The 24,104-nt window shown below is 42.5% G+C and overlaps 1 protein-coding gene across 21 annotated transcripts in view; it reads right to left on the bottom strand.

The window, feature by feature from the left end:
- The window catches only part of ANKS1B (ankyrin repeat and sterile alpha motif domain containing 1B), a 1,305,582-nt gene that overhangs the window by 163,584 nt on the left and 1,117,894 nt on the right, over window positions 1–24,104 (bottom strand). For 3 of the 21 annotated variants that reach the window (XM_033220946.1, XM_033220944.1, XM_033220947.1), the window contains exon 1: window positions 949–1,209. The exons of 16 other annotated variants lie outside the window; for them this stretch is intronic. The gene's annotated coding sequence lies outside the window, so the exon portion shown is untranslated. Of the gene's footprint in view, window positions 1–948; window positions 1,210–24,104 lie in introns of those variants that run through there. 2 more of the 21 variants (XM_033220943.1, XM_033220945.1) reach the window with 2 other exon arrangements.

The following is a 24,104-nucleotide window of genomic DNA, read 5'->3' as shown; positions in this document are numbered from 1 at the left end:
AACACCGGGACTGAATTTCGAGTCTTCTCAAACTCACACCTCAGTTGCTCAGAGAGGAGAAATGATAACTGCAGCGAGGACTCGCCTTCCTGGCCAGTCTCTGAAAAACGCGAAACCTTCCAGAGCTGTCCATTTGTTTTAGGGGCTATGTTTATAAACGGCTGGTTTTCTTGGAGGAAAAATAAAAAAATAAATAAAGGGGCGATGGCAACATCCTGATAAACACAGGACCTTGTCTGGCTTTTGGTAAGTTGTAACCTGGAGTAAAATCACACCCAAGTCACAAGCACGCAAATTGGAATTTCGCTGGAAACACTGACCCGACCTTCACTAAAGCAGCAAATCGCAGTCCCTGCTGCTCTGCTCCTGCTCTCCAAGGCTTAGCATTGGAAAGTCCATGCCCATGTCCCCCCTCCAATTAATCAATGTAGAAAGAAATACGAGGGGGGAGAGAGGGAGCACACTCCACACCAACCTTGCCAGCGCCTATTCTTCCTGCTAGTCCTTAAAGGCGATGCACAGCGCACCTGGAAATTACATGAACTTGGCATGGCTTTTTAATATTAAAGACAAACGACCTCTGGAAAATACACACTGTGAAAGTCAAACCATTTGGAGACACCCAGCAATTTATCTCCTCAAACTCCTCGGAACCCCAGGGATGAGGAAAGGAAACAGAAAATGCGCTCAACACGGGGGTGGTGGGGGAATCGATAACCAAATCAGGTTTGAAAAAAAAAAGCCCCCCTCCTCACACCCCCCTCCCCCCGGCCGTGGAGGCCGCTAGCTGAGGCTGCAACACCTGCCCCGGCAAAGCGTCTCCGCAGCCTTCCCAGCTTGCCCGACTCGGCTTCCTCCGCCTCTGCCCCGGCTGCGGCACCACTTCTTGGAGCCACGTCTCGGCGAGCTGGGGCCGCGGAGCGAGGGGGCCGCTGTGCCGCTACTCACCCGAGCCGCTCGGGCTGGCCGCGAGCCGGGATCCGCGAGGGCTGCCGGGCTCCGGACCCCGAGGACGCAGACATGTGGCTTGAACCTCAGCTCCCCTAGCCGTTGCCTCTGTGCATCTTTCTGGGCGCCCCCAGCGAATGCGAGCGGCGAGGCGAGGGCGAGAGAGTCGAGGAGGGGCGGGAGAGGCGCGCAGCTTGGCCGCGCCGCTCTGCGCCGAGCGCCGGGCTCTCCCCGCGAGCTCCCCGGGCCCGCGCGCGCGCCCCCCACAGCCCCCGCCCCCCGCGCGGCGCGTGCCCCCCAACCCCCGCCGCGCGCCCTCGCACCCGCCGGGCCCCACGCGGCGCGCGCCTGCCCGGGCGGCGGCGGCGGCAGCGCGTCCTCCCCCGAGCGCCGTCTCCAGGGCTGCTGGCGGCACTCTCCATTGTTCCGCGGCTACTGCCCGGGGTGGGCGGCCAGGCAGGTGGGAGGTGTCGGCTCGGCCGCCGGGGAGGGCTTACCGCTCTGGCGGACCCTCACTGCGAGAGCGTTGCGGGCCCAGGCGCGGCGCGCGGGGGCTGCAGGGCGCCTAGCACTGGGGGCTGCCGGCACGCGGGGGCCTCCTTCTGGCTCCTAGGCACTCTCTCCTGCTCGGCGCCCCTCGCATCCTCGGTTACTATGGATATCTCGCTCCTCTGCCGCCCCCTCCGCGCACTCTGGGAGGCGGCCGGGGCGGTAGCAGCGGCGCGGCTCCGCGGGTGCCCAGGTGACCGGCTCGCAGCGGCAGAGCAGTGGCAGCAGCTGCCACCGTCACTGTCACTGCGGTCGCCGCCGCTGGAGAGAGGAGAACGAGGAGGACAAGGGGCAGAAGCAGGTCCTACTCTATCTGCCCCAGAGGCCACCTCGAGTTTCCTCCCACTAACCAAGCGGCTTCGTGTTTACCTCTCAGGAGACGCCTTGGCAGTCCTCAACTTGTGTGCGCCGGTGGCCCTCTCCCATGGGACTTGCGTTCCAGCTGTTCTCAGAGCGGGTATGATCGGTCCCCAGTAGACTTGGAGGGTCACGGGTGAGATTTTGATAAGGTTCAAATACCCCTCACTCCTGTCTCCGGTTTCCACCAAAGTTACCATTGTACTACTACCAACAGTTGTAGAAATTTACTTTGGCAAAGTTTTTTTTTTTTCAAAATTATGCCAGTTAAATCCGACCTTAAATGACAAGGCTTTTCTCCCATTTTTAAAATCCCATTTTTCCCCCCTTGCCATAAATAAATAAAAATAACTTCTGGCTTACAGGCTGCTTAATACCACAACATTTTAATGAGCATGTCAGGTAACCCACAGGCTTCAGTTCTTTGTTGCTTCCAAGTTCCATCCGTAAGTGTGAGTTGCTCACTTAGTCTGGGGTAACAACCGCAGATTCCCACAGAGAAGAACCAGTGTCTTAAGGTAACATCAACCCAATGGTCTATGAATAGGTTGGAATGGCGGTACTTTAAGTAAAAGTATAAAGAAATGGATAACATTATGAGGAACTTCCAACAGTACTAATAATCAACCCTGTAGTTCAGGAGACATTCACTTTCTAAACTTTAAGACTAGGCATTTATTGCCTTGAAACCAAAGCAAACAAAGATTTTGACCAACTGCAACATTCAGGCTCTAAAATAGAAATGTGAATCAATTATTAAATAATAGGTAACATTTACTGAGCACTTACCATCTTCCAGGCATCTGTGCATTATCTGATTTAATTCTTACAAGTCGGTGAAGGTTTCATTATATTATCCTCACTTCACAGATAAAAAAAAAAAAAAAGGCTTAGATCTGCAACTGGTAGTTTTGGAAGAACATTCTTTTCCTTAAACAAGAAACTCTAAACGCCCTCTGTTTTGTCCACCTTCGTGCCACTGTCTGCTTCTTTGAGGGTCGGGATAATAGCATACCTGAAACCACCCTTTTAGCAAGCGGCAGGGCCAGGACATTAGCTCAGACTAGATGTCTAATTCAACTTTCTATATATGTAACATGTAAAATGAAAAAGACCTGCATCTTGACTGGTGTACTCTTTAATAAATGGGACCTGATTACTTGATGGAGGAATGTTTGACTCTCCCTGTTATTGACATTAGCAAATTTTCAATGGGTTTGGAAGTGAGGCTATTTAGTTCTATGTCTTACTCTGCAACCTAGACACCTGTGCGTTGAGGTAAGTGTTTTCTTGGTTTCCCAATCATGAAAATGACCGAAGAATGACATTTTCCAGGTCATCATTCTTTTGTGGATATTGTTCTCTGATAACAATATTGGGCCATCTCAAAGAGCTGTCATTTGTTGTCAGTGAACTACAGGCTATTTGGAAAGGAGGTGTAAATCACTTTTTCATCATGTCCAGTCCGCTGCACTCTAGAGTCATTTGGGATGTTTTGTGTCTGCGCTACCTCTAGAAAATGATGGAAATCTAATTCTCTGTCAGCCTTTCTACTTGGCTAGTGAAAATGCCTCTTGGAGAGCTGGGAGGGGAAGTCGCTGTCCATGGTGGCCATTACTGAAGCCCCGTTCAGCAAAATCGGTTCATATTCTTTTTTTTTTCTTTTTCTTCTTTATTTATTTATTTATTTTTTATTTTTTTATTTTTATTATACTTTAAGTTCTAGGGTACATGTGCATAACGTTTATATCATGTATAACTCCCCAATGCAATCCCTCCCTCCTCCCCCCTCCCCCTGATAGGCCCCAGTGTGTGATGTTCCCCTTCCCGAGTCCAAGTGATCTCATTGTTCAGTTCCCACCTATGAGTGAGAACATGTGGTGTTTGGTTTTCTCTTCTTGTGATAGTTTGCTAAGAATGATGGTTTCCAGCTGCATCCATGTCCCTACAAAGGACGCAAACTCATCCTTTTTTATGGCTGCATAGTATTCCATGGTGTATATGTGCCACATTTTCTTAATCCAGTCTGTCACAGATGGACATTTGGGTTGATTCCAAGTCTTTGCTATTGTGAATAGTGCCGCAATAAACATACGTGTGCATGTGTCTTTGTAGTAGAGTAATTTATAATCCTTTGGGTATATACCCAGTAGTGGGATGGCTGGGTCATATGGTACATCTAGTTCTAGATCCTTGAGGAATCGCCATACTGTTTTCCATAATGGTTGAACTAGTTTACAATCCCACCAACAGTGTAAAAGTGTTCCTATTTCTCCACATCCTCTCCAACATATTCTTAATACTGGAATCCTGCTTAAACTAAAGAGCTTCTGCACAGCAAAATAATAAACAGAATAAACAGGCCGGGCGCGGTGGCTCAAGCCTGTAATCCCAGCACTTTGGGAGGCCGAGACGGGCGGATCACGAGGTCAGGAGATCGAGACCATCCTGGCTAACATGGTGAAACCCCGTCTCTACTAAAATATACAAAAAATTAGCCGGGCGAGATGGCGGGCGCCTGTAGTCCCAGCTACTCGGGAGGCTGAGGCGAGAGAATGGCGTAAACCCGGGAGGCGGAGCTTGCAGTGAGCTGAGATCCGGCCACTGCACTCCAGCCTGGGCGACAGAGTGAGACTCCGTCTCAAAAAAAAAAAAAAATAAAATAAAAATAAATAAAAATAAACAGAATAAACAGACAGTCTTCAGAATGGGAGAAAATATTTGCTAGCTATGCATCTGAAAAAGGACTAATATCCATAATCGATAAGGAACTCAAATCAACAAGAAAACAACAACAACAACAAATAGCCCCATTAAAAACTGGGCAAAGGACATGAACAGGCATTTCTCAAATGAAGACATACAAGTAGCCAAGAAACACATGAAAAATGCTCAACATTGCTAAACATCAGAGAAATGGAAATTAACACCACAATGAGATAGTCTTGCAGCAGTCAGAATGACTATTATTAAAAAGTCAAAAAATAACAGATGTTGGCGAGGTTGCCAAGAAAAGGGAATGCTTACACACAGTTGGTGGGAATGTAAATTAGCACAACCCCTATGGAAAATAGTATAGGGATTTCTCAAAGAGCTAAAAACAGAACTACCATTCGACCCAGCAATCCCAATACTGGGTATCTACTCAAAGGAAAATAAACTGTTATATCAAGAAGACACCTGCACTTGTATGTTTATTGCAGCACTATTCACGGTAGAAAAGATATGGAATCAACCTGTGTCTATCAGTGGATGCTTGGGTAAAGAAAATGTAAATGTAAATATACACTATGGGATACTATGCAGCCATAAAAAAGAATGAAATCATGTATTTTGCAGCGACACGAATGGAGCTTGAAGCCATTATCCTAAGTGAAATAAAACCAGAAAATCAGTACCATATGTTCTCATTTATAAGTGGGAGCTAAACAATGGGTACAAATGGACATACAGAGGGAAACAGTAGACACTGGGGATGCCAAAAGCAGGGAGGATGGGACGGGATTGAAACTGAAAAATTACCTATTGGGTATAATGTTCACTATTTGGGGGATGAGTACACTAGAAACCCAACCTCACCATTATACAACATATCCATGTAACAAACCTGCATCTATAAAAATAAAAAAAAGCAGCTGTTAATTTTGCAAAATAAGTAAATAAATATTACAGTCTGGAAATTAACTTCATCATGGCGCTAATGAAATTTGGTGATATTCTCCAGTATTGTATATTAAAACATAAAGATCTTATCAGTATAATATACTGGTTGGAGTAAAAACAAATAATTCACAGGAGAATGACTTTTTACTCTATGGCACTAAAATAGCCCCTATTCATTGTCGAATTTTAGATATTTTTAGGTACTAGAACAGCATAAAGGAGATAAATCATTTCCTGAAACCCTCTCACCTTACAGCAAAGAAAATAGCTACCTATGGAGGTTAAGTCCCTTGCCTAAAAACCATCTTAATTAGAAGCAGGCGTATAAAACTAAGAATTCTTGCCACAGAATCACTTACCATGATTCTGTGATGCAGCAGGATATTGAATGTCAGAATCATTCTTTCTTCAGTAATTTCATTTTTTTGCTTAAAAACAATTTCCAATTTATGTCATTTGAAAAACAGATAATATATAGTCTCATGTAATATGTAGCTCATGTTCATTTATGTGGAGTGTATCTAAATCTTATAATATTCTAGTTATATTAAGTAATATTGTTTCCTGCAAAGTGAGACAGTTTAGAAAAAACTCTTATAGTACCAATATCTGCCCACTGCAACCCAGTGAAAAGCAAAGCATTAATTTCATTACAGGTCATCAAGAATGCAATCCTCTCAACATAAACTGCTTATTTAAGAACAGCCATTTTCTATCAGAAAGGACTAATATTTAAGATTCCCCACTTTCCTATATTCTTCCTTTGTATTAAAAAAATTATCCAGGGGACCATGTTGAATATTCCAGTCCTGAAAATCCAAAGATGGTGGTAATTTTTCTAAGAGATATGTCAAACACTGATATGAGGCCCTTTGTAAGATTTAGAGGAATTGGATTTTAATAGTTTATTCATTTGTTTAGTGGTAGTACAATGCAATAGTTAATCTCCTGACTTTGGAATAAGACCTGTGGATTCAAGTCATGGGTATTTAACTTAATTGTTTTGTGATCTTGAGTAAGTTACTTTTTTGAGCCTTGCCATTCTAATTTGTAATGTGAATGTGATAATAATGTAAGCTACTTCACAAGAGTTGTGGTTGGAAATAAATTAGATTACCAATGTGTAGTACTTTTCACTAAGTACCACACTACTTTTCACTAAGTACTACACATTGGTAATATCATTTGGCCAGGTTAAAGTTTCCATTTACTCAATCAAACACTAATCTAGGTGTTTCTGTGAAGGTATTTTGTAGATGTAATTAAAGTCCATAGTCAGTTGAGTTTAACTAAGGGAGATTATCTTAGATAATCTCATTCAACTAGTTGAAAGTCCTTAAGAGCGGCTTCCCTGAAGAAGCAATTCCACCTGTGGACAGCAGTTTCAGCTCATCCACAGGAGTTCTCACCTGTCCTTCCTGATGACTTGCCTTAGCTCAGTCTTGTCCAGCCAGTCCCCACAATCATGTAAGTCACTTCCTTGCAATAAATCTTTTTGTATATGTCTCCTACCAGTTCTGCTTCTCTGACTGAACCCCAACTAACACACCATGTAAAGCATTAACTATAGTATCTGTGACATAATAAACACTCCAAAAATATTAGTTAAATTTTAAAATAAACCCTTATTGAACATCTCTCACATTTATGGCACTGAGGTATACACTCTGATAAAAATGTCTGAGAGCTCTGAAATAGAATAGGGATAGATAGATACCTATTGTCTCCAATGATAGTAACCTCAACCAGGAAGGGATTTAATGTTTTTGTAAAATTTCCAGGAAAACAAGGGAAAAATGCCAAAGGGTTGATTTTTCTATCTGCAGCTATGTAGGGGAATTATGCAAATTCAGTATGAGGCCAGTTTCCTGGGTTAGGAAGACAATGAACAAAAAGGCAGTTACTGTTTTCTCAACAGATCCATAGAGATGTAGCACCTGAAACTAGATAGACCAGTTTTCATGGGTCAACCATGGAATTCCATTTTGTAAGAAAAATTTATTTATGACTTGCTCTTCAGTCAATTGGAATTATATACTTAAGAGAACTGTCTTGAGATTCTCGGAGGAAGAAATACCCTTATATTTAAGAGTATTAAAGTAAAAGATCTTTCTTATTTCAGTGTTAGCTTATCTTAATATTCTACATTGTTACATCTTAGATCTTTGAATTTGTTTTGTGCATTTGTAAGTAAAGAAAAAATACTTATATCACTAAAAAGCAGGCATAGCACAAACCTACTTAAATAGAATCTGCCTCCATCCTTCAGAATTATAATGCCAAAATTACAAAACTTAAAGCTGGAAATATCTCAGATGAGTAAACAAACCTCAGGGAGGTAGTCTCAAATATAAATAGCATTAAAAGGTGATGAGAAAGTAAGAGAGAGTGAGAGCATGCCTTTGGTTTTATATTAAAACTCTGATAATTTAGAGTGAATCTTACAAATAGAAATGTTTTAAATTGTGTGTTTGCAGGTGTGTATGTGTGTATTCACTAAAGAGAGCTGTCCCATGATCCTTTATACCATAGTAGTAATTTTCTCAAAGGCAGTGCTATTGCTGTAAAAATACTTTTGCTCATTATACAAAGATTTATTGAATACATGTGATGTCACATGTTGAGCTGGTTGCAGAGAGACAGGAAAGTACATTAGAGAGGGATTCTAATCTTATGGACCTCTCTCTGGGCAACCCTAATTTATCCTTATGGATTTCAACTAACATGTGACTTTCTCTAGGACAATTTTTGTACTTCCCTTGCTCTGCACTGGCCTAGGCTCTCTTTCGCTCTCAGAGCAACTTTGCTTCCACTAATATTGCATTTATCATTTTTTTAGTAATTAGTCAATTGATTATAAATCTCCCTATAAGATTGCATGAGGTCAAGGACCTTGCTTATGTGAACCTCTATTTTTGTTCAGCTCTTGTCCCAGATAGGCATTAGGTAAATATTTACAGAATGAGTGAAAGAAAGCTTGGGACATGTCGAATTTTAGTTGTTTTCCAAATGGAAATCAGTGGGAAGCAGAAAACATATAAACCTGGAGCTGAGGACAGAGATGGGGCCAAGGGATACAAATCTGTATTAGCTGATTCCTGGTAGTTGGAAGGCCTGGGTGGATTATCTTCAGTGAGGCTCACATATAGGATTATGAACAAGAAAGTCTGAGGTCAGGACTCTGGACAGCGTCCACACTCTCCATTTTATCTGTGGGATGAAACATGGCTCACATAGCTAGGATGGAAATGTTTTGGGAAACCCGAACCCCAAATAAATCTTTTCAATCATGTGAGTAAGTTTCTAATAGATATTTCAGAACTAAGCTACTGTAGAGACAGAAGCACTATAAATACAGATTTATAACCATGACATTTTGGAACTTTACCTTCCAATATGTAGAAAGCAGGGTTTTAAATCTTGCAAAATAAATAAATGAATAAATGTTAGTATATGTTAATAGAGGGCATAAAATAGAAGTCAGAGAGAGAAAGAGCATCTGTGGGGACTCAGCAGACTCTGTGGGAATCAGACTCTCTGATTTTCTCTCTCAATGGAATCAAGGAGTCCCACGAGTTAGGCATTGGGAAGGCTCTCTGGGTGGTGAACAGACATGTGTGGCTATTGGCTAATATCCACCACATAAGCAGCATGGCTCTTCCTTATACTCAAGGCTTTTTTGCCATTAATGAGAAATAAGACATAGACTGACTCCTAGGACTTACCAATTTTGTTATTCTTATTGCCTCCTTATACTTTGCTGTGGGAAAATTCCGGTGCTTGGATCACAAATTTAAAACAACAATAGACTGCCTGTTAACCATGGACATATTTACAGATCTCACTATGAGTTAATACAACCCAGAGTGAGCAGAAGGGACTTATACTTTTTCCTGAAGGCAAGCAGGCTTGGAATCCGAGGGGAATGAATGTAAACACTGAGACCCATCTGCCCCAGTCTTCTGAATTAAAACCTAGGGACTTCTTTAGTTAACACTATTCAAGGCCTGAGCCACATACAGCTCCACTGAGCCATAGCTAAGACTTTTGCTTGCAGCCTTTGCTTAGAACTGGCCCCTGAGAGTCAGTTTCATCTGTACAGCACAGTTGGTAAGTACCTCATCTTTCCAACATCTTTAAGCAACAGAACAGCTGCAGTCAACACTCACAGCAACTTTCAAGGTTAACAATGAAAGAAGAAGGCTGCAGTAACCTCATCTGGATGCCTGTTTTACTAAGTAGTTATACATCCCAAATTTCACAGGACAACCTTCTTTAAATGAACCAGATCATAAAATCTGATTTTTCACTTAGGAAAATACGGTTAAATCATATTAGAGACTCATACTTGGAGTCTTCAAGGAGGTAGCACAATATATAGAAAAAAAGTCCATGCATTCAGACCACGGTTCAAATTCAGCTCTATCATATTTACTGGTTGTAGACCCTGAGCAACTTGCTTAACCTCACCGCACCTCAGTTTCTGCATCTGTAAAATGGGGATAAGTGTTCTTTAAAGGTGTTGTTTAAGGATTAAATACAAGTACACTCATATAAAAATCTAGCACAATGCCTGGACCACAATAATTATTCAACCAGAGAATCAAGTTCACCCTAGTACCAATTCATAAGCATTCAGAAGCAAGAGGTTGTTCCAAATTATCAACAGAACTAAATAACAAAGCTCATTCCCACAGCACCTTGTAGTGTGCTTATCAGCTGTGTAAGTGAGGAGGAGCCCATGTACTTGGGAGGGGACAGTAACTTTTTATATTGTAGACTCATAAAAATGGTTTATGTTTTTTCTCGACTGGATTTTTAGAGGACAAAATAGTCTCTCATTTGATGGTGATTATGTACATTATTATGATAATTCTCTAGGAATGCACATTAAGGATGTTGAAATATACTAGAAGGAAAAAGGAAGAAAGAATGACAAGATAAATATTAAAACATAATTTAGGGTTGGGATAATTGAATCTTAGGATAAAATATGGCTGATGTCCATTGTCTTTTCCTGCTTAACACCCAGTGCCTCTATTTCTGTTACCAATAGTCTGATTTGTTATTGGGGACCCAGCTCTCCATACTTAGCTAGGAAATCCAAGATAATCAATCCTAAAAGACCTAGCCATGGAGTGGACCCATGAGCCACTGGCCAAGCAGCCACAGTGGTTTGTTCAGAGACGGTCAGAACCAAGACTGTTGGAACTACTGGGAAAAAGGAGCACTCTTCTCATTGGGGCTTCTGATAATGAGCTTGGTATTACCAGGATGCCAGGTATAATGGTTGGAGCTGCCAAGGGCCATCCTGTGGAAAGGGTCTGCCCAAGAGTGAAGCCAGTGCAGAGAAAAGCAGAGCAGAGATATGGAGTGGATTCCAATGATAGCTTTTGAGGCTCTGGATCCAGTCATGCCTGAAACCTCTGGACTTTATCTCTTATGTGAGCCAGTAAATTTTTCATTTTGCTTCAGTCACTTGGAGTTGGGTTTTTGGCAGTCGTAACTCTAAAGTGTCCTGATTTCTTCAGCAGGGAACTTAAGTATAATTTATCTCAACCTCCCCTCTGATGTTTGAATCTTCTCTACAACTTCTAATGAAAGGGTCAGTCAATCAAGGCTTGGACTCCTCCAGTGATAGGGAGCTCACTACCAACTGAAGAAGCCCATCCATCTTTGGGACTTATAGTACTGCAAGTTTTTCCTTATACCAAGTGAAGATTTCTGAAACCTTTGTAGTTACTACTTATTTTGTGCCCAATAGAGGCCAGCGACCATGTGCTATGTTATACTTAAAAATGTACATTGTGATTTAATTCTCAAAACAATCTTACAATATTAAAATTATTTTAGAAGCTGCAGCACAGATCCAAGTGAGAAATGACGAAAGGCTGAAGCTAGGGCTATGGGGGTGGGGATAAAGAAGATGAGGAGGAATCCAGTGATGTACAGATGTAGCATACAGGTGACTGAGTGCAGGGTGAGGGCAAGAGTGAAAGAGGAGGCTAGGAGGACCTCCAGAAAATAGACAGGTATTGAAGAACAGGGAGAAACAACTTGGATGGGAAAGATGAAGGTTCTGCTGTTTATCCCAAGAGTTACCATAAACCGAGAGGTCACTACTTTCAAGGGCATGTGATAGCTCTACAAATTTCTTTAAAACTTTAACTGAATCTGGTTCAGTGTTAAGAAATAATCATGAACAGAATTGGATGTGCATCAAAAGCAAAGTTTTAGAAAGACCTGTAATTTTTGCACAGACCTTTAATCACATGAGTGCAAGTCAGAATAACACTTTTATGTTCAGCCCTTAAGACTGGTTTCTCCCTTCTCTCATCCTGCCAGTGCCCCAGGAGGCAGAGGAGAGGATCCAGAGAACTCAGCATGAGGATGCAGCAGAGTTTGCCTGAGCCACAGGGGATGGGAGTCTGACGGTGAGGTCCAGGAACCAAAGAGAAGTACATTCCAGTGAAATATGTTTCTGGGAATGGGAAAGAGGGAGAAAGAGAAGAAACATATTTTATGTATACCTACTATGTGCCAGGTCCTTTTTATGTAGGATTATTATTATTATTTCAGTACCACTTTTTTTTTCCCCAAATGCAAAAACTGTGGAGGTCTGCAAAGTTAAGTAATTTTCCAAGATTAAACAGCATTAGAATTAAATCCAGGATGTATGTATGCCTCTGAGATCTGTAATTTCTTCATTATACTATGCTGTCTCCTTAAATAATTAGCAGTTATAAGATGCAAGTTATAAGGTGACAAAATACATTCACATGGTATCTGGATTAACAACAACCCAGAAGGCTAGTATTTCTAATGTTTTTCCTATTTTATAGATGAGGAAATTGAGTCCCTAAGAGGTTCATTGACTTGCTTAAGGCCACACAGCTAGTAAATAGAACTATACCTGGAACTAAAAATTCCTAACTCCAAGATCTGTGTATTTTCCCACGACACTGCAGCTACTATACTGGGCAAGCTACTATGAAGCTGGACTTTGTCAGAACAGTGACAGATAACAGCTTTGCTCTGAAACGTTCTTTCCTTCAAAGGAACGCACCCAGCTTAATGCTTGTTGTGGCACCTGTTTTCACCCTCATTGGCTCACAAGAGAAAGACTCCAAGGAAAAAAGGAATGAAGGTCCCTAGAGTTTCTGATGAGGGTAGTGTGGGAGTACTTTCAAGGATGGTTAACCCTCACTCAGGGCTGGGTGTGAAGGCTCCTGCCTGTGATCTCAGCACTTTGCGGGGCTGAGGTGGGAGGACTGCTTGAGTTCAGGAGTTTGAGACCATCCTGGACAACATAGCGAGGCTCCATATCCACAAAAAATTTTTAAAAATTAGCCTGACATGGTGGGGCACACCTGTAGTCCCAGCTATTCGGGAGGGTGAGGCAAGAGGATCACTTGAACCCAGGAAGTTGAGGCTGTAGTGAGCCAAGATCGTAACATTGCACTCCAGCCTGGGTGACAAAGCAAGACCCTGTCTCAAAAAAAAAAAAAAAAAGGGCCGGGCGCGGTGGCTCAAGCCTGTAATCCCAGCACTTTGGGAGGCCGAGGCGGGCGGATCACGAGGTCCGGAGATCGAGACCATCCTGGCTAACACTGTGAAACCCCGTCTCTACTAAAAAAAAAATACAAAAACCTAGCCGGGTGAGGTGGCGGGCACCTGTAGTCCCAGCTACTCGGAGGCTGAGGCAGGAGAATGGCGTGAACCCGGGAGGCGGAGCTTGCAGTGAGCTGAGATCCGGCCACTGCACTCCAGCCTGGGCGACAGAGCGAGACTCCGTCTCAAAAAAAAAAGAAAAAGAAAAAAGACATGAGACATAGGACCCAGGCATTTTTCTGCCACAAATGCCAAGTGGATAAATAATAATAATAATAAAAAGAATAGAAGAATGGTTAGCCCACTCTCTTTCTAGTGAACACTGGGATAGGGTCTATGCTGCAGTGCTGTGAAAACTCACTCAATCCACGAGATCTATACACTTTGCTGGGACCTGGGATAGAATGAACCAGTGTTCCCTTAGGATGGAAATGACTGGATAGAAATAGTGTGGGAAGCCACATTAACTCTTTCAGGCCATTAGGCTATCATTTAGTAGATTACTACATTGTTCTAAATGGGTCCCTAGTGGGTATGGAGGCTGAGAATGTTCTAATTTGTTTTTCTCTCCTCTCTGTCAGCTGCTTTCTTCCACTATGATGTAGAACAAGAAGCTGTTTAATAACTGCTCTATTCCAAATCACTGAATGCTTTTATAACTACTGCATAAAATTGTCCCTGCAGGTCTGCTATATTGAAATGTATGGAATCAAATCTATGCGTACGGTATGAGGGGTAGGGGCTGCAATCCAGTACCCACAGGATCAAGAAGTGACCTGAGGAACCAGGATATCCCTGATTTTCAGTTCTGGGTTAATGGAGGGCATGTGACAGACAGCCCCATGTTCCTGGGGAGGGAACAGATGCCACTGGAAGCCGCAGGGCAGGAGGTTCTCCACTTAAGAGGGAATATCCACAACTCTGATCTGAGGAGGAGTCCTTGTCTCTGCCGTGGCGTGTATATTATAAGGGAAAACCATAGAAAGGGCAGGGATGTTCCTTGACGACTGGCTCCCCCCATCACTCAGGATGCATGGCCACTGTTGGTTGAAGGAACTATCATTTTTCTCCCTGATTGAAAAACAAAAGTATCAAAGCCCTCCCTTGAGCTTACAAGTCTAGGGCTATTAATTAAATACCCAGTAGAGATGCTGGGGTCTAATATTATTGCATAATGGTGATTACAGCAACAATGCATTATATAGCATTAGAAGTTTTTGAAGCACTTTCATATTCATTTGTTTTTTAAAGAATTTTTTTGTTTTCATTATTTCCAGTTTCACTGAGGTAGAATTAACATGCAAAACATGTACACCTGTATGTATTCAAGGTATACAATGTGTTGTTTTGATATACATACACACTGTGAAATGATTTCCACAATCAAGCTAATGAACATATCCATCCCCTCACATAGTTACTGTGTGTGTGTGTGTGTGTGTGTGTGTGTGTGTGTTGAGATCAGTTCTCTTAGTGAATTTCAAGTATACAATACATTATTAGTAACTATAGTTACCATACTGTATATTAGGTCTCCTGAACTTATTCATAACTTCAAGTTTGTACCCTTTGTCCAACATCTCCCTTTTGCATATTCATCGTTGGTCAGGGCTATCTTGATGGACATGCGAAGATGGGCCCCATGCTTGGTTTAATTCTCTGCAGTCACGGTCTTGTAATTCCAAATAACTTTAACTTGGGATTAGTATTTTGTAAGCGAGGTCTGATGGGACTATGGAGCATGCGCTGGGCTTGGAACCTCAGCTTGATGCCGTCCTGCCTTCCTGGGATTGGTTTTTGACTGCCAGCTCCCTGCCTCATGCTGGTCCTGCTCAGGGCCCTGCCCGCTCCACCCCCTTACCCCACAACCACTGCTGCAATCAGGTGGCACTGGCAGGGGGAGGAAAGAGACCAGCGTGGATTTAGTCCTTGCCCATACTCCTCCCCTAGTGGTGGTGGTGGTGGGGTCTCGACATGGACGGTCATCCACCTCATGGCTTTTTGGGGTAGGCAAGGCAGCAGCCATCCTTGTCCCTAACTGCGACATCATGGCTTGTTTGGTGGGTGATATGGTTTGGCTGTGTCCCCACCCAAATCTCATCTTGAATTGTAGCTCCCATAATTCCTACGTATCGTGGGAGGGACCCAGTGGGAGATAATTGAATCGAACTGTTTACCCCATACTGTTCCCATGCTAGTGAATCAGTCTCACGAGATCTGATGGTTTTATAAGGGGTTTCCACTTTTGCTTGGCTCTCATTCTCTCTCTTGCCTGCTGCCATGTAAGATGTGCCTTTGCTTCTCCTTTGCCTTCTGCCATGATTGTAAGGCCTCCACAGCCACGTGGAACTGTGAGTCCATTAAACCTCTTTTTCTTTATAAATTACCCAGTCTCGGGTATGTCTTTATTAGCAGTCTGAGAACAGATTGATACAGGGGGCAATATAGTTGGTGACTCTGCATGAGTCTCTCACCCATCTCTGACCCAAGTACCAAGCACATCCTGGCTTAGGGATTGTAATCTGTTGGGTACTCACCTGTCTGCTGTGCGTTGGGAGTGGTGGGCCTGCAGGAAAGGGAGATTGACTTCTCTGTCCCTGGCCAGGCCTCACAGTTTCATTTTATACCAGGTCTTGCAAATTATATAGCCAGACCTGTAGTTGACATTTATTATAATATCCATGCAAGCTAGATAGGACAAGAATGTTGCTACTGTTATGTCTACTTTCATTATTTCTGCTGCTGGGGAGGCTACCATTACCTTCTCTGTGACTTGCACTGGGGCAAGCACTCAACAATATATCATCCCATTTAATCTTCACAACCAATATACAAGGTTGGGTTTCTACACTGGAGTGGTTCCCTAACTTCTCTTAGTTTCCTCATCTGGAAAACTGGTATCATAATGCCTACTTGGTAAGGATATTGTGAGAATTAAGTAAGATGACATGTGTATTAAGAGATGGAGATAATCTTATCTACCTGCATTCCTGTAGTTCTATATTTGTTAGGAAGAAATATTTTGGTAAGCTGCTCGAGGAGAACAGGCCCCATGGATAGACTCAAATAACTCAAGAAGCTTGCTTAACTTTTGCACTTAATGACAAGGAGTAGTGTTTGTTCCTTGCCATTGTTCCCAAGAGGAAGGTAGCAAAGAAAGAAGAGTTGGTGAGGGCGAAGCATTTGCGGGGGAAGAGAACAGGAGTGACAGTATGTCCTTTAGAAAGTGGAAATATTGAATGGGGCTCTAAACAATTGTTTAGTTGGGTTTATGCTGTAAACAGCCCAACCTACCCACTGTCATGAAATCTTCAGTAAAGGCTGTGTAGCTGACTAACGCTTTTGTGTGTGATTAGATAAATGCAGGAGAGGGGCTCAGTGTCTGTTCTCAAAGAGGCATTGAGATTCACATCCACATTGGCACAAGTGAAAACAGACAGCTTGTGCCAGCAGATGAGTGCAGAGCTGGTGTGGGGTTCTAATGCTATTATTGGAATGCTTCCTCTGAGTGACCTCCCTCTCTGTTCAGGCCACACATTTCTGGAGGGTATAACAGCAGCTATGTATATTCTGTTTGGTTTCTATTCTTCCACAGGCCCCACCATCAGGTTCCACACAGAGTGAACGCTCAAATGTTGAGGTCTGATAAATGTGAGTAGTAACTACTAAATGAAGGAGATGAATATGCTTTTGTATAGTAACTTCAATGATGCTTTGATATAGAAATTAGTTTCCTTAGTGTACTGATGAGGTACATGAGGCTGTGAGAGGCTAAGAAATTTGCCTGGTGTCACACAGCTAGTAAGCAGCAAAAACAGAGATAGAAATCCACGTTCCATACACAATGCCTTCCTGGTCAGCGACACTTTAGCAGAATATCTAGAGTTCTGGCATCACAGAAGCCAGGCATTATCCACATATGTATATTTTAAAACTTCAGTGAAAGCAGAAGGATAAGATGAATTGACTTTAAGCATTCCTGGGGAACAAAAAGTCGAAATGGAAAAGGAGAACAAGAGCGTAAGAAAAAAAATATAGCATAACTCGTTATCCCTTAGGTAACTGTAGGGTCATGTTGATATTAGTCATTGTACTGTAATGACACCAAAAAGGGAAAGTGTACCGGCTAGCCAGGTAGATGCAATCCATTGTGCAAGGAAAGGCTGCCTCAAATGTGTCTAAAAGCATGGTTCTTCATTCAGCCAAGTCAAGACCAAAGGAGCACATGAATAATTGGCTACCGCTCCCCTTTCAGCAAGTACCAGCTTTCTCTGCTCAGGTTGATACATCTCCATACCTCAGGGGGCCAGGAATCAGCTGCCAGCAGCCAATGGGTTTCTGAGCATGCATAAGCAGACCAGGTGCTGATCCATCAGGCTAATTAGCAGCCTGTGGGCCACAGTTAGCTGGGAAGGTGGAGGGTTTTAACTCTTTTCCTGACAGATTCCAGGCCTATCAGGACTTTTTGAGCAATGTTCTATCAGTCAAACCACAAAGAAAAAGCATTCAGAATTCAAAAGGAGGGAAGCTAAAAGCAAATATAGTTTTGCTTTAAATAAGACACGGGAGATTAACAACACAAAGGAAGTGAACTTTGACTCTCAAATATACATACATATAGGTGTAAATGTGTCTGTACGCATCTCAGTCTATGTATCTTCATGTTACTGACTGTAATGTCATAACCACAGAGCAGACATTCAATAAATGTTTGCTTCTGTTGAGGATGATATAGTGATATTTAAAACAGAAATAATAAACAAGGGAAGAAAATAGGATGAGGTTGCAAAGGAGGGGGATATTTAGCTTGTTGGCACCTGAAATGTATTTAATTATCAGGCTCCCAAAAGAGCAGAGGAAACAGAATTAGCTTCAAAGGAAAATATAGAGAACATGTTGAAAGTTCAGAAAAAATGCAAAACTTACTTTAATTAGGAGATGGAGATGAAATACATCAGAAATAGTGTCACTGCAAATTACCAGACTTATAAACCAATACGTAAATCCGCAGAGGAAAGAATCCCATGAATTTTAGTAAATTTGTAGAAACTTGTTGTAAATAGTACATTTAAAATTAGTTTTAATGTGAAATAGAATCAACAATCAATGAAGCCAACACCATCCAAATGTCTTCATTGACATAAAAGGAGCATTCTACAGTCAATTGGTTCTGTATTTTTTACTTTAGTGTGGTTTTTTTCGATCATGGATCCAATAATCTCCAATGAAGCAGTGCCAATATATGATCCAGCGACAGGAAATAACAAAGAAGCATCCTAATCCCTAAAGTAGCCAAATCTGCAAATCATAGAAAACGGCAAGGCAGGATACTGGCAAAAGTCTTAAAACACAGAGGTAACATTTATGGAGATGTCTGCACGGGCTCTCTGTCAACATATGGAGAATTGAGGAAGAGCTACGGGATTTCAATGACAAGCCCATCACCACCATCTGGAGATAAAAATCCTGTGGTAGATTTTTTTTTTAACTGTGATATCTTACTGATAAATTTAATATTAGTGACAAGATCCTAACCAAAGTTTCCTTGGACCACTTACTACAAAACTGTGTACAATTGACTCTGGGGTTAAAAAAATGGATTTCTGCCTCACTGAGGAACAGCTGTCATTGCATTTGCACAACCATAGTGTCAAGATGATGAAACTGAGCTAATTCCAGAGTCTTCAGGGACCTAAAGAAAGCATTATACAGCCCTGAGGAGGTTTGGATGTACTGGCAGTAATGTAAACTGTATGTCCCTGAGAAACTAATCTCCATGTTGAGATTATGAGCACAAATCTTTCCCCAAATATTTACTGAGTAAAAACAGTGAGTGGTCCCTTAGGGAGAGCAGGGGCATGAGTTGGATTATTTTTGTTCTAAGAAATGAATGCCCTATCCTGGACTATAATCAATTTGGGGATTGTGGTCTTTTAAACAGACCATAGCAGGTGATTCAGTGTCAGTGGGCCACTGGATTCATGCCAAGTGATAATTCTCCATAACGCTTCCTACAGTCTGTTGTGTGCAAAACAGGCAAGGTCACAAGTCTGTTCTACAGCCACCAGGTGTGCTGGTCCTTTTATTGTCCTGGCAAAGCAATCCCCCTGCCTACGCACCCCCACAAACTATCTTCCCATGGTGTGGTCAGAGCTAACCCCCAAGCTCACCTGCTTAAGTCATTTATTACTAACAGAGGAAGAAATAAGCATATAATCATGACCTTATCTACCTCTCTAGCCTCAAATCTAGTCTGTCCTCAATCAAACCCTTTCATATCCCTCAGGGACACCTTGACTGGGTGTCTTTGCCTGTGGGACTCACTCTGCCCTTAGCATCTTTCAATTAGTTCTCTGCCTAGAAGGCTGTTTTTCTTTCATGAGTTACCTCCTCCTGAAATGGTTTCTTGATAATAACAGCAAACACATAGGATTTGCTTCATACCAGGTACACTCCTAAATGCTTTATTAAATGTACTTAATTCTCACCAGAACCATTTGAAATAGGTACTGTTATAGTCTCCACTTTAGATATAAAGAAACTTAAAGGCAGAGTTGTGAAGAAATTTACTCAGGGTCACTGGAAAGTGGTAGAGCTGAGGTTATGAACCATGGCAGCCTGGCTCTAGAGTGTCCATTCTTCATCACGACTCCCAGCATAATGACCCCTAGACTTTGCTGTTACTATCCTGAGCGCTCGCTACCTGACAAGTAGCTGCACTGCACTCTAGTCATGTTTGTAAGTCTCCTCTATTTCCATGCTAACTCCAGTTAATGCAACAACACTCAGCCAAAGCATCAACATTTTCCCCTTTACGTCTTCCTGATCCTGCTCCCCTAACCTGTGGGAGGTGAATCCTCCACTACCCACACCATGCTTCTCTCGCTAGATTCCTTCTCACACCACGTGTCTTGTTTACCTGTCTGCCTCCCTCATCAATCTGTGAACTCTGAAGTTTTGAAGGCAAGAATGGTCTCAGTAACACAGTATCTGGCGTATAGAACTGTTGCTTAATAAATATTTGTCTGTTTGATGGATGGAGACTGGTTCTAAGAAGTCTTCATTTTGCAACTCTGGTTTCTAGCTTTTACTGGCAGATTAAGAACAAAAGGGATTCTGTCACAAATCCTGGGAGAATCATGACAAATGCTTAGCTTCGGTTCAGAAAGAAGCAAGACTATTTATAGCTCAGGGGCTCAACATTAAATGACCCGGACTTAATTTTTCCTTATGACCTAGATTTGTAGAACTTGAGATGGAAAGTGCCCTTGGAGATCATTTTGTCCAGGTCTCCAGGCCTAGAGTTGTTTTTTATTTGACATATATTATTTGTTTCTATTTTTATTAGAATACCTTTAGGCAGGACGTGTGCTTTTTATTTTTCCACATTTTACATTGTATCCTATCATACACCACTTTACTCATTTGTATTATCCACCTGACCATTCAAACCATTTGAATATGAAATGCCTGAATTAGTCTAACTCATTTTTTTTGGTCTTTGTTTACAGTAAAGCTCCCAAGTCTGTTCCTAGGGTCTCCAATTTTCTCATTAATTCATTCCAGTCAGATGGTCTCCCACCCTGTACTGATGTGTAGATTGGTTTCCATATACCAATGTACCAATCACGTACCAATGATTTCCACCTCGCTAAATCCGGTTCCTAGCTTGGACCTCAGCCCCTCCTCCTTGACATTCAGGACCATACTCTCCTGGTCTTCCTCTTACTTCTCTGGCTTCCCCTTCTCTGTCTTCTTTGCTGATTCCTCCTCATACTCTCGTCCTCTAAATGTTGGATCCTCCAAGGTGCAGCTCGTGCCTGCTTCTCTTCTGGATCTACTCTCACCCCTTTGGGGATCTTGTACAGGCTCATGAGTTTAAATACTGCCCACACATTGACACTTCCTCAGTGTACATCTCCAGCTCACTTGGTTGTCTAGTGGGCCTGTCAAACTTAATATGTCTAAATACAAGCTGCCGATTTCTTCATTTTTATTTTTTTTTGAGATGGAGTCTTGCTTTGTTGCCCAGGCTGGAGGGCAGTGGTACAATCTCAGCTCACTACAACCTCCACCAACTGGGTTAAAGTGATTCTCCTGCCTCAGCCTCCCAAGTAGCTTGGACGACAGGTGCATGGCACTACCACACCCAGCTAATTTTTGTGTTTTTAGTAGAGACGAGGTTTTGCCATGTTGGCCAGGCTGGTCTCGAACTCTTGACTTCAGGTGATTTGCTCGCCTCGGCCTCCCACAAACTGCCAATTTCTACCCCAAACCTGCTCTTCTTAATAGTTTTCCTTATCTCAGTTAGGGGTATATCCAGGCCACCAGTTGCTCAGGCCAAAATCTGTGGGCTTATCCCTCATTGCTTCCTTTCTATGTGATATGTTCGGGTATTTTTCCTCTTCAAATCTCATGTTGAAATATAATCCCCAGTGTTGGAGGTGGAATCTGCTGGGAGGTGTTTGGATCATGGGGGCAGATCCCTCAAGGATGGCTTAGTTCCATCCCCTTGGTGATGAGTGAGCCGCGAGATCTGGTTGGTTAAAAGTGTGGCACCTCCCCCCTCTCTCTTGCTCCTATGTGACATGCTGGCTCCTTGCCACCTTTTCAGAAATGATTGTAAGCTTCCTGAGGCCTCAGGAGAAGCACATGCCAGCACCATGCTTCCTATAAATCCTGCTGAATCATGAGTCAAACAAACCTCTTTTCTTTATAAATTACCCAGCCTCAGGCATTTATTTATAGCAACACAAGAACAGCCTAACAAACTTTCATATGCCATATACAAGTTCTCAGCAGTCATTTCTACTCCAATCCTCCAGTGCCGCCCTTGTTCTTTAAGAGTAAAAGCCAAAGAAAGTCTTCAGAGTGGTCTCTATGAGCCTTGATATTCTACCTTCCTTCCTTAATCCTATCCCTACCTTTATTTCTCAGACCCCGATTCCCACCACTATCCACCTTATTGACCTGCCTCCAGCCCACTGGCCTCCCTTCACTGTTGAGTGAACACTCCAGGCATTCTCCTACCTCGGGGTGTTTGCATTCACTGTTCCTTCTGCCTGGAACACCCCCATCCTACCCTTCCCCATCCCCCAAGTATCTGCATGTATCTGCATGGGTTGCTTTTTCATTTCCTTCATGACTACTCAAATGAACCTCCTCATTGAAGCTTTCCTTGACCACCCTATTTGAAATAGACTCCCCTAAGCCAGGATGAGTTTTCATCCCTCCTTTCTGCTTTACTTTTCTCTAGAGCATTTTATCACTCTTTAATATACTATATATTTTACTTATCTATTTTGTTTCTCTTCCTACTAGAATGTAAGCTCAATGAGGGCAGGCTTTTTTGTCTTCTTTATTTACTGCTACATCCTCAGCATCAGAATAAGGCTGAGAACTTGTTATGGGTTGAATTATGTTCTCCCCACCACCTCCAGTAAGTCCCAGTGACCTTATTTGGGAATGAGGTCGTTACAGATGCAATTAGTTAAGATGAGGTCACACTGGAGTAGGGTGGACCCCTAATCCAATATGACTAGTGTCTTTATAGAAAGAATGGCATGTCCTTTGTAGGGACATGGATGCAGCTGGAAACCATCATTCTCAGCAAACTATCACAAGAACAGAAAACCAAACACCACATGTTCTCACTCACAGGTGGGAATTGAACAATGAGAACACTTGGACACAGGAAGGGGAGCATCACACACTGGGGCCTGTTGTGGGGTCAGGGGAGGGGGGAGGGATAGCATTAGGAGATATACCTAATGTAAATGATGAGTTAATGGGTGCAGCACACCAACATGGCACATGTATACATATGTAACAAACCTGCACATAGTGCACATGTAACCTAGAACATAACGTATAATAAAAAAAAAAAAGAAAGAAAAAAAGAAAGAATGGCATGTGAAGTGAAGGAGATATCTGTAGAGGAAAGATGATGTGAAGACAAACAAGGGAGAAGACGGCCATCTACAAACCAAGGAGAGAGATCTGGAGCAGAGCTTTCAGACTTGATTTCAGACTTCTAGCCTCCAGAACTGTGAGACAGATATAATATTATAATATTATTATTATTATATTATTATATATTATTATATATAAATAAATATATATTATATATATAATATATTATTATTATTATATTATTATTATTATTTAGACAGTCTCACTCTGTCACCCAGGCAGGAGTGCAGTGGTGTGATCTCAGCTCACTGCAACCTCCGCCTCCCAGGTTCAAGCAATCCTCCTGCCTCAGTCTCCTGAGTAGCTGGGACTACAGGCATGTGTCACCACACTCAGCTAACTTTTTGTATATTTAGTAGAGATGGGGTTTCACCACATTGGCCAGGCTGGTCTCAAACTCCTGATCTCAAGTGAACCACCTGTCTTGGCCTTTAATAGTGCTGGGATTATAGGCATAAGCCATCGTGCCTGTCCGAGACAATACATTTCTATTGTTTGGACCAACCTGGCTGTGTTACTTTATCATTGCAGCCCTAGCAAACTAATACTCAAAAAATATTCTCAAGAAAAATGTATGCGTGAATAAACAATCCTTTCAATGAAGAAACTGCAGCCCAGTGAAGTTGATTAACTTGCCAGAAACGCACCGTGGTGAATGGGCAGAACCAAAACTCAAATCCAGCTTTCCTGCTGCCCCATCTAGCTCTCAGCCACCACATCTGGATGCCATGTCAGTCTGTCTCATGAGCACTGAACAATGGTGGGCTGAGGTTGAGGGGGATCTCTAGAGCCCTTTCACCATCTCTTAGGTCTTGCCTATCCAGCCTTCCTGCTTAACACTCCCACCACCATCACATATCCTGGATATGTCGTGGCCAGACAATTACTGACGTATGTTTGTTAAGTGTTCTGATCTCCTCTCAGAGGAAAACCCTGTGTTAGACTCTTCTATTATTCAGGAAGCAATAAAAGTTATAGCCATAATATAAGAAAAAAGAATGATT

This window comes from Trachypithecus francoisi, unplaced genomic scaffold (assembly GCF_009764315.1).
Source record: "Trachypithecus francoisi isolate TF-2019V2 unplaced genomic scaffold, Tfra_2.0 Lachesis_group11, whole genome shotgun sequence".
Lineage (NCBI taxonomy): Eukaryota > Metazoa > Chordata > Mammalia > Primates > Cercopithecidae > Trachypithecus > Trachypithecus francoisi.
Note: the sequence above shows the minus strand (reverse complement) of the source record. Positions and strands in the feature narration are given on the sequence as shown.